Source organism: Aegilops tauschii, chromosome 4, assembly GCF_002575655.3.
Source record: "Aegilops tauschii subsp. strangulata cultivar AL8/78 chromosome 4, Aet v6.0, whole genome shotgun sequence".
Classification (NCBI taxonomy): domain Eukaryota; kingdom Viridiplantae; phylum Streptophyta; class Magnoliopsida; order Poales; family Poaceae; genus Aegilops; species Aegilops tauschii.
In genome coordinates, this window is record NC_053038.3 from 246,687,599 (window position 1) to 246,699,535 (window position 11,937).

The window sequence follows — 11,937 nt, forward strand, 5'->3', positions numbered from 1 at the left end:
TGAAGAAGGTGAAACGTGGTATTGACAAGGGTCTTTCCAAATACAAGTGCTATCACATTGATGACAGAGACACTTTATTCTTCGAGGACCGGATTGTGGTTCCTAAAGGTGATCTAAGGAAGGTCATTATGAACGAGGCACACAATTCTCTTCTTTCCATTCATCCTGGAAGTACGAAGATGTACCATGACCTCAAGCAGTCATATTGTTGGACTCGAATGAAGCGAGAAATCGCTCAATTCGTGAATGAATGTGATGTCTGTCGAAGAGTGAAAGCAGAACACCAACGACCAGCTGGTCTCCTCCAACCTCTTGCTATCCCAGAATGGAAGTTTGATCATATCAAAATGGACTTCGTGACTGGAAGTCCAAGCGTGGAAATGATGCTATCTTCATTGTCATCGACAAGCTTACTAAAGTGGCCCATTTCCTTCCAATCAAAGAATCCATCCTAGCAGCTCCGTTGGCAGAGCTATACACCTCCAGGATTGTCTCCTTGCATGGCATTCCACAATTGATTTCTTCAGATCGTGGAAGCATCTTCACTTCTATGTTCTGGGACTCCTTCCAGAAGGCCATGGGCACCAACATTCGCTTCAGCATAGCTTTCCATCCTCAAACTAGTGGCCAAGTCGAGCGAGTCAATCAAATTCTTGAAGATATGCTCAGGGCTTGTGTCATTTCCTTTGGCATGAAATGGGAAGATTGTCTTCCATATGCCGAATTTTCCTACAACAACAGCTTCCAAGCGAGTTCGGGCAAGGCCCCATTCGAGATTCTCTATGGCAGAAAGTGCCGTACTCCTCTCAATTGGTCAAAGACTGGGGAACGCCAACTTCTTGGCAATGACTTAATCACAGAGGCTGAAGAAATGTGTAAAGTCATCCGTGATAATCTCAAAGCAGCACAATCGCGACATAAGAGTTACTATGATAGTAAGCACCGTGATTTGGCTTTCGAGATCGGAGACCATCTCTACCTCCGCGTCTCTCCAATGAAAGGCACTCGTCGCTTCAGTATCAAAGGGAAGCTTGCCCCTAGATACGTGGGTCCTTTCAAGATCATTGGCAAAAGAGGTGACCTCGCCTATCAACTTGAGCTTCCTTCCAACTTCGCGAATGTGCACGATGTGTTCCACGTGTCAAAGCTTCGCAAGTGCTTCAAGACTCCTGAGTGCACCATCAACTTCGAAGAGATTGACCTCCAAGAAGATCTGTCTTATCATGAGCACCCCGTTGCTATTCTTGAAGAAATTGAGCGCAAGACTCGCAACAAGTCAATCAAATTCCTGAAAGTGAAGTGGTCGCACCATTTCGACCGAGAAGCCACCTGGGAACGCGAGGATCACGTCCGTTCCGAATATCCGGAGTTCTTTCAGTCCTAGATCTCGGGACGAGATCCTCTCGTAGTGGTGGAGTGTTGTAACACCCCGGATTTAACTTTCCATATGTGTAACTCCAACTCTTTCCATTTTCGGCTATGTGTTATGATATTCCCTTCGTGGTTGGGTTTTGTCTCTCGTTTTGCATTTTGTTCATGTCATGTATATCATATCATGTCATCATGCGCATCTCATTTGCATACGTGTTCGTCTCTTGCATCCGAGCATTTTCCCCGTTGTCCGTTTTGCGATCCGGCACTCCAACCTCCTCTGGCGCACCCCTCTTATTTCTTTTCGTGAGCGGGTGTTGAACGTTCTTGGAATGGACCGAGGTTTGCCAAGTGGCCTTGGTATACCACCGGTAGACCACCTGTCAAGTTTCGTTCCATTTGGAGGTCGTTTCGTGCTCCAACGGTTAACCGGGTAACCGCAAAGTCCTTTTGTGTGTTGCAGCAAAACCCCCCTCCAAACAGCCCAAAAACCCACCTAAGTCCCCTCCATGCTCTCGGTCGTTCGATCACGATCATGTGGGCGAAAACCGCACTCCATTTGGAGTCTCCTAGCTCCCTCTACCTATGACAACACCTCCCTCTCCGAAATATTCGTGGTGCAAACCCTAGTCCCTTCAAGCCCGCGCCGCCGGACACGTCCGCCGCCGGCCGGACGAAACCCGCCACCGCCCGCAGCCAACCGCAGCCTGCCATGTGGCGCCCGTCGCCCGCGCCGCCCGCGGCCCGGCGAGCCCGCGCCTGGCCCCCCGTGGCCCGTGCCCGCCTCCCGCCGGCGCCTGCCCCGCGTCGCCGCCGCCTCCCCCGCGCCCGAGCCCGCGCGCCGCCGCCGTCCTCCCTCGCCGCCGCCGGAGCCGCCCGAGGCCGCCGTCGCCGACCGCCCCCGACGCCGGCGCGCCGCCTCCCCGCGCCGAGGACGCCGACTCCGCCGCGCCACCGCCCGTCTCCGCCGCGCCCCGAGCCGCCGTCTCCTCCCTCTCCCTCCGGCCGGCCGACCTCTCCTTCCTCCGGCCATCCTCGAGCTGTGCGCCGACGAGCCAGATCTCGATCTGAGACTAGGGCTGACTCTTCTCCCCCCCCCCCCCCCCCGATTTTTCTCCAAGTCCCGATTAATTTCATATTCTGTTGCATACTTCATCATGGCATAACTCCCTGCATATTGCTCCGTTTCGTGCGTGTAATATATCTTAATGTTCGCCTCGAGATGCTCTTCATTTCGTTCCATTGAGCCATGTTCATTTGAGTCCGTCTTGATGCCCAAATCTCTGGTGCAAGAGTGCTAATTGCTGTTAACTGCTGTTACTTATCAGAGATTGAGGATTTGTTATTTTTGTTGCTATTGATGTGTGCATCTTATGGGCATGAGCTCTACATGTGTTTTGATGTATGCCATGCCATCTTTAAAGTGGTGTATGCCATGTATTTTTGTGATCTCTGTGGTGACTAGCACAAGCATGAAAACTAGGCTTCGTGATGTTTCTGATTTCAGGGACTGTAATTTTACCAAGTCTATGACTGCTGTTATTTTGTTGCTATGTATCTATGTGGCTACAGAGAGATCCATGCTCCTTTTGGTGATGTTCAGTAAGGATGTTTGTAGCTGTAGTTGTGCTCTATCAATCCATGCCCCTGTTTGCAATTATGGAGTGCGATAGCATATCTTAATCTTGCTCTACTTTTGCTATAAAATATTCCTGGCAGATTCTTCACATGATATTCAATTTTCCAAGGTTGTTGTAGTTGTTTCATTCATGTTATGACTTTTCTCTTGCCATTGATAGCTTCATAAACATGCCATCTTGCTGTAGGTATGCTTGTTTTGTCATGCATTGCTTTGTGGTGAGTGCATCAACCTCATAAATATGCCTTCATAATACTGTTTCTGCCATGCTCTGTTTTCTGCTAAGTCTGAAACCTGTTAACAAAACTTGCTATGTTTACATGGTTGCCATCATATCTTCTGGTCCTTTTTGGCTCATGGTCAGTAAGGGACTTTTGTTCTATGGATTTAGTAGATTCATGCCGTGGCTTGCTTTGCTATGTTAAGTTCCTGTAGCATGTGTGTTTCTTGCTCTGAACATTGCTACCTGATGCTGTTTCGGCCATGTCCAGTAATTTCACTGTGTCTGTGAACCTGATATCTTTTGCACTTTTGCCATGCTTGTTTGAACCTGTTATTTTGTAATCTAGCCTTAGCTCAGTGTTCCTATTTTGTCAAGAATCTCCTGTAGATTACTACCATATGCTTTGTTGCTATGTTGGTGTGCCGTACCATAGTTACTTGATGCATTTTAAGTGCTATCATGCTGTTAATCACAGATTCGTGTCATTCTTGTTTTGCTTGCCATTTGCAAACCATGCATCCGTTTCCGGTGATCTTTATATCGATTTCAACCGAAATCATCCAATCTTTCCAGTGGCATGCTTGGTTTTCCAACTTACTGCCTTGTTCATCATTTTTCTTCCGGAGCACGCATATGCATCGCATATCATATCTTGCATATCATTCATGTTTTGCATCATATTGCTTGTGCATTTCCCGTGATTGATTGTGGTTCCATTGTTTGTGTTCTTGTTTTGGATAGAGCCGGGAGACGAGTTCGTGAATGAGGAACCTGTTGCGTACGCTTACGAGGATCAAGCTTTCGACAACTCTGAGAAACTTGCAGGCAAGATGACCATACCCTCGAAATGACTTCTATCTTTGCTTTGCTAGTTGTTCGTTCTATTGCCATGCTGTGCTACCTACCACTTGCTATATCATGCCTCCCATTTTTGCCATGTCAAACCTCTAACCATCCTTCCCTAGCAAACTGTTGTTTGGCTAAGTTACCGCTTTTGCTCAGCCCTTCTTATAGCGTTGCTAGTTGCAGGTGAAGTTGAAGTTGGTTCCATGTTGGAACATGGATATTTAGGAATATCACATTATCTCTTATTGTATTAATGCATCTATATATTTGGTAAAGGGTGGAAGGCTCGGCCTTATGCCTGGTGTCTTGTTCCACTCTTACCGCCCTAGTTTCCGTCATACCGGTATTATGTTCCTTGAGTTTGCGTTCCTTACGCGGTTGGTTGATTTATGGGACCCCCTTGACAGTTTGCCTTGAATAAAACTCCTCCAGCAAGGCCCACCCTTGGTTTTACCATTTGCCACCTAAGCCTTTTTCCCTTGGGTTTTCGCGAGCCCGAGGGTCATCTTTATTTTAACCCCCGGGCCAGTGCTCCTGCGAGTGTTGGTCCAAACTAGAGCACCGTGTGGGACCGTCCCTTGGCAACTTGGGTTACGTTGGTACCTGTACGCTTAGCTTACCCGGTGTGCCCTGAGAACGAGATATGTGCAGCTCCTATCGGGATTTGTCGGCACAACGGGTGGTCTTGCTGGTCTTGTTTTACCATTGTCAAAATGTCTTGTAAACCGGGATTCCGAGACTGATCAGGTCTTCTCGGGAGAAGGCTTATCCTTCGTTGACCGTGAGAGCTTATAATGGGCTAAGTTGGGACACCCCTGCAGGGTATTATCTTTCGAAAGCCGTGCCCGCGGTTATGAGGCAGATGGAAATTTATTAATGTCCGGTTGTAGAGAACTTTTCACTTGACTTAATTAAAATACATCAACCGTGTGTGTAGCCGTGATGGTCTCTTCTCGACGGAGTCCGGGAAGTGAACACGGTTTGAGTTATGCATGAACGTAAGTAGTTTCAGGATCACTTCTTGATCATTTCTAGCTTCGCGACTATTGCGTTGCTTCTCTTCTCGCTCTCATTTGCATATGTTAGCCACCATATATGCTTAGTGCCTGCTGCAGTTCCACCTCATTACACCATCCTTTCCTATAAGCTTATATAGTCTTGATCTCGGGGTTGTGAGATTGCTGAGTCCTCGTGACTCACAGATTCTACCAAAACAGTTGCAGGTGTCGACGATGCCAATGCAGATGATGCAACCGAGCTCAAGTGGGAGTTCGATGAGGAACGTGGTCGTTACTATGTTTCTTTTCCTGATGATCAGTAGTGGAGCCCAGTTGGGACGATCGGGGATCTAGCATTTGGGGTTATCTTATTTTCATTTGGATTTGACCGTAGTCGGTCTATGTGTGGATTTTGGATGATGTATGAATTATATTTATGTATTGTGTGAAGTGGCGATTCTAAGCCAACTCTCGTTATCCCATTCTTGTTCATTACATGGGATTGTGTGAAGATGACCCTTCTTGCGACAACACCACAATGCGGTTATGCCTCTAAGTCGTGCCTCGACACGTGGGAGATATAGCCGCATCGTGGGTGTTACAGCTGCGGCCGCGACAAGGAGTGTCCTCTCGTGAACCCCCGCGTCCTCTGCGGCCGGTCCCCCAAGCGGCCCCGGTGAAGCACCAAGGGCAGGAAGTGCACCCGTGTGCTCGGGCGCGATGCCGCCGGAGCGCCCAGGGACTGCATTGGGCTGGCGCGACACACTCCCACGCGAGCCGCAACCGCGACCGGAGGCTGACGGCGCCCTCAGGACAGGGGCTCCTTCGACTCAGTCCTCCCCTTCTTCTTCTTCATCACGTCGCCACTCCTAGTCATCAAGAGGGGGTGCTATGAGCACAGTGCAATCTATGCTTGACCAGAAGTGGGGTAAGTTACTTACTCCTCAGGTGTGATCCACTTCCTCTTCTTTTCCTTCTCGGTGAAGGTCGGGCACCCTTTCTCTTTGGTGTGGCCTTGGCCGTGTCCAGGGGGTGAGCAAGGTGCTCCTCGGTGGGCCCTGGCGTGGCGCTGCCGCCTGGAGAGGTGAGGAGGTTGCCCTGAGAGGTCACGGCCGGTGGGGCCACATCTGCCCTAGCAGCGGCTGCCCCGTCCCCCGTTTTCAGTTCGGCTGGGGATGGGACCAACGTCTTGACAACCCCGATGCAGTGTGGGGATCGCTCCGAAGGGGGCGCAGCCGTACCTTTTCCTAAGGCTGCCCGGTCGCATGCTCGTGTGGTCCGAGGAGCGGGCACTGACCGCCTGAGGATCCTGGCGAAGCGCGGGGAGTTCGCAACCAGAGAATCCACGTCATTGTCTTCATCCTCGAGGTTGTGAGGAGCTCGCGCTACGACGGAGGCGACGCCCCCACCAAGCCATCGTCCTCGGTCTCTTCGGAGTCCTCCTCGTTGCCACTGTCGCCAGAGGAGAGCTCCAGGAGGGAGTCGGGATCGATGGGCAGATCAAGCCCCTGCTCGTCGAAGGCGAGCATGGCGGCAACCTAGGCCTCCCTGTCGTGGCAGCGGTACAACGGGGTGAGCACCTCGGTTATGTTCGCGGGGACGCCACCTAGCAGTGCGTTCAAGGCCACCTTAAGTTCTCCGCTCGTCAGGCCGGTGGGGCGTAGCCTCACATCGTCACTCGCGCCCTAGTACTTCCACATGGGCCTCAAGTGCGACTGGAGTGGTGCCAGGCGCTGCGTCAGGAACTCCTTCACTATCATCGCCCCGGTCAGTTGCTTGGCCTCCATGTTTGTGACGACCTGAGACCGACGCTGCAGACGCCTTCCGTGTTTTTTGTTGTCGCCATGTGTTTTATTTGTTTGTTGCATTCATCATCGCATCATGCGCATTGCATCTGCATGTTTTCTTAAAACTTGCATCCGCTCATAGTTGTCACTTCTTCCTTGTATCTGTTGTATCTTCTCTCTCTTCTCTGAGCCCATCAAACCCCCATGCCTCCATGGCCTTTCGTCAAACCCCTCGCGTACGCGTCCGAAGCTTACCCGTACCCGAACCGGGCTGTCTTTATCGATGGGTCCGGATCATCTCCAATCATCCCTAAAACATCATCGGTTTCTCATTTGAACTTCCCTACCTATTCATTCTCGACCCTCCGATGGCGATCGGACGCACCTAAAACTCCCCTCTTTCCCTATATATATAGGCCCCTAGTCTATTTTTAGAGCAAACCCTAAATCTTAGGATGTCCCATCCATAATTCCCCATGCCGTCGCACCTTCTCCACCTCCCTCGTTTTCCCCATCGAGCCAACCACCAGCCAAATCCATTCCAGCTCGCAGCTCCCCTTCTCCACCCTCGGATGAAGATCCAAGGGATCTCCTCGCGCCAGCCAGGTCCTTCCCGCGGCATCCCTCGCTCTGGATTGGGCTCCCGATCTCTTGAGCACCTCCTTGCCGCCTTGAGCCGGCCGACCGCCGATGACCCGAGGCCAGGCACCCTTTGCCATCGACCCTCGCCCGAGCCAGTGACCTCCAGCAGCTCCTCCTTGTTGTCCTTGCGGTGCCATTCACGCCCAAGCTCCCGGGGAGATGATCGGCCTCGACCTCTTCCTACGCCCCGTACCACCACGCCGTGCTGACCGGCGGCCAAGACGAACGGGAACCGCCAGAGCTGCCCATCCCTCTCCTTCTCCCTTTTGTTCTGTCTCTTTTGCTCTCTTCCCCGTCTCACGCATCTCTCTATGCTCTCTCTCTCTATTCATACAAGAGACCACCATGTCCGTTTGTCCTCGTCGCCGCCCTTCGGATCCGCGCCGGACAAGCCTCCTCCGCGACCTCCCCTGCTTGCTGGAGTCCCTCGCCACTACGACTCCCTCGAACAAGATCGGGGTCGAGAATCCCGCTCCTGCCGTCCCTGTTGACCCGCGCCCGTCCGCCTCCGAGCCGGTCTCCACCGCCGCCTCCGCTTCTGCCTCGCGTCGCTACCTTCATCCTCGCACCGCAGCCGAGCTCTGCTTCCGCCTACCTGCGCCCAAGCCAAGCGCCGACGCCGCCGGACGCCCCCACGGTGTCGACCTGCTGCCAGCGCCCTGCTTCCTCTGCTTCGTCCAGGACGGCGCGCCCTGCTTCGCTCCATTCACCCGAGCATTGATCGCGCCTAGGGCCTGCCTCGCGCGCCCTGACCCAGCTCCGTCCGCATCAACACCCAGATCAGAGCCGGCCCAGTCAGCCCGATATGAGCAGCCACTCGAACTCCCCTGAGCACTATTGGGCTAGCCAGTTTCGGCCCGGTATTTTTTTCTGCTGCTGCGAATTTGTCCAATTATTGAAAAACTGCATATTTACAGATTGGTCCCTCTTATTCATGCATATCATATCTCACAAACCATGCATCAGATTAAAATGTTTTAAACATGTAAAATGCTAAGAATTTTAGATAATTTCAGAATATGCAACTTTCATACATGTAAAAATGCCTAAACTTGTTGTTGGCATTAATTTGCATTAATGACATGTTAAAATGATTTATTTCATAACTAAATAACCATGGCTCCGAATTAAATTAACTTTATATGTAAATTGTCTAGAAAAATGCATAGATTAACATGGTGCACTTATTTTGCATGTTTAGCAACTCTAAAATTGTGTTTAGGGCAGAACAGTACCAAATTCGTAAATTGCATGTGGGGATTTTCCGGAATTGTTGTTTGTTGTTTTCGGCCTCATTTAAATTGCCTACATAGGTAGTTTTAATTATCCTTCACCTCTAGCCATGTTGAATCACATTTAATATTGTTGGGTACATAAACGAGAGCGAACTAAATAAATGCATGTGGTGTTTCGTCAATATGCAACTCGTTGCATATTGAGCTCCACTTAGTTTGTAGTATTGTTTGTTGCACTTTATCATGCCATGAATCATTAAAGTGGACATGCATCATACTTGGTTGTGCATCATATCATGATATCTGTTGCATGTTTACCATGTTGTTTGCTTCTTTCCGGTTGTGCTCCTTCTCGATAGTTCTTATTTCGTTGCGATTGTGCGGATTCGTTGGACTACATGGGATCGTCTTCTTCATGGACTCGTTCTTCTTCCTAGCGGGATTTCAGGCAAGATGACCGTCACCTTGGATCTCACTATTATCTTTGCTATGCTAGTTGTCCCAATGCTATCGCTATGTCGCGCTACCTACCACTTGTTTATCAAGTCTCCCAAATTGCCATGATAGCCTCCAACCCTTTCACCCTTCCTAGCAAACCGTTGTTTGGCTATGTTACCTCTTGGCTCAGCCCCTCTTATAACATTGCTAGTTGCAGGTGCAGTTGCAGGTTGTTCCATGTTAGGACATGGATATCAATGGATGTCACAATATCTCTTATTAAATTAATGCATCTATATACTTGGTAAAGGGTGGAAGGCTCGGCCTTTTGCCTCGTGTTTTGTTCCACTCTTGCCGCCCTAGTTTCCGTCATACCGGTGTTATGTTCCTTGGTTTTGCGTCCCTAACATGGTGAGAGTTTATGGGCCCCTCTTGACAGTTTGCTTTGAGTAAAACTCTTCCATCAAGGCCCAACATTGGTTTTACCATTTGCCTAATAACAACTAAAACTTGCATAGGGACCGGCTAGCACCCGAGGACTCTTAATCAACCCCTGGGCCAGTGCTCCTCATGAGTGTTGGTCCAAACTTGTCAACCGCCAGTGACTTCCAGGGGCAACTCTGGATTTGGTCTACCGGAAATTTGGACAATCTGATCGTGGCCTGAGACTATATACGCGCGGCTACTATCATGGTGTCGGCACGCCGGGAGGTCTTGCTGGACTTGTTGTACCATTGTCGAAATTTCTTGTGCACTGGGATTCCGACTGATCGGAGGGTCCCGCGATGGAGGATTGTCTCCATGGATGGTGAGCTTCTCATGACCTAAGTTGGGACACCCCTGCATGGTTTAAACTTTCGAGAGCCGTGCCCGTGGTTATGTGGCAGATGGGAATTTGTTAATATACGGTTGTAGTGGACTTGAAGTAAACTCAATTAAAATACACCAACCGCGTGTGTAACCGTGACTGTCTCTTTTCGAGGAAGTTCGAGAGGAGAACACGGTTGGGTTATGTTTGAACATAAGTAGTTCAGGGTCACTACTTGATCATTAGTAGTTTGCGACCGTTTTCGTAGTTTCTCATATTACTCTTGTACTCGTAAGTTAGCCACCATACAATGCTTAGTCGCTTGCTGCAACCTCACCACTTTACCCCTTCCTTACCCATTAAGCTTTGCTAGTCTTGATGCCCATGGTAATGGGATTGGTGAGTCCTCGTGGCTCACAGATTAGTACAACAACAGTTGCAGGTACAAGCTATGCGATGTTCATGACGTGAGAGCGATGCTTGCTTGTTTTTTAGTTCTTCATCTTCCTCGTCGATCTTGGGTTAGGTTCCTGGTCGGCAGCCTGGGCTAGCAGGGTGGATGTCATTTGAGCTTCTGTTTATGTTTCAACCGTAGTTGGATGTTCTTATCTTGATGTTTGATGTATTCTTGCGGCATTGTATGCCTTGTATGTATCCCCAACAATTATGTAACGGTACGATGTGATGATAACCACCTTGCAAAAGCGTCTCCAATATGCGCTTCTATCCTTGGTGGGACCTTCAACTTCCTTTAGGATAGGTTCACATATTGGGCGTGCCAAGTTGGTATCACAGCCTTATTGACCTTAGGATCCCCCTTGATTGATCGAACCGCTACCGTTGTTGATTCTAGAAGCAAAAAACTATTTTGAGTCTAGTTATATTTCAGAGAGTAGGAATTCTTTTCAATCCTTATCCCCTTTGTAGCTCTGGTGAGGACTCGTGACGTAGGTGTTTTCCCACTCTTCTATCCTTTTTCACTCCAACTTTTTTTAGAATCACGCGGGTATTGTGGAATCGGTCCGATATCAATGTGACGGGAATTCTGTCTTGGTGCCTCCTGACATTTAGGGATTGTGGCAGTGTCCTGGGGAGTTGAGCTCCAAGGTGTTTTTGTCAGAGTGCTTATTATTTCAGTTCCGGAATGCCAGAGGTCGCCGACATTGAAAACGCTTCTATACTCTTTGTGGTGAGAGTAGTTTAACGACACCCAGTACTGGGGAGAGCGATCAGATGTATTGCCACATCTAGTATATCGGATGTTTTCAAAGGACTGAGGTACACGATTTCCGAGGTTTTCTTGGTTATGTGTTGATGGATGGATACAGTTGGAGTGTAGGATTTGTTAGTTGTGTGATATATTTGTCCCTCCCTATATCCCCAACACCAGATTGCATAACTAGAAAGTTTCGGGAGTTAATAGGTGGGAATTCAAGTAGTTACCCAGGAATTCTTTCCGACAGACGTATGATTTGAGATTGGGGTCCAACGTCTAGTGGTTCGTTTTTCACGGTCGATTTATAGTGGTCGCGAGGCATCTTAAAGAGTCCTTGGCTATGCCGATTCAGGGATGTCTCGTTTGTTATTCATGATCTCCGCTGTAAGTCGTGCCCGTGGGGCCTCATCGCGAACACTTTGGGCGAAATCTCTATCATATGTTTGTTTCCGGCTTATATCCCAAGCCAATCCTTTGTTTTGTTTTGAGTTGTTGTATTTGAGTTGCTTCGAAGTCCAGTGTTTATTCCATACCTGTCCTAAGCGGTGTTCTCATATTTCTATGGGAATACTAATCCTTTTGATCATGTAGGATGGTCATGCCAATTCTTTCCAACCGACGTGATTCTCTTCAAGTTAAGCTGACCCCTTCCACATTTGCAGGATCAATTATCAGTTTTCTCAACGGTGTTCATTCCATCCGTCCAAGTTGCCTTTGTTTTCCCACCGTCCCAC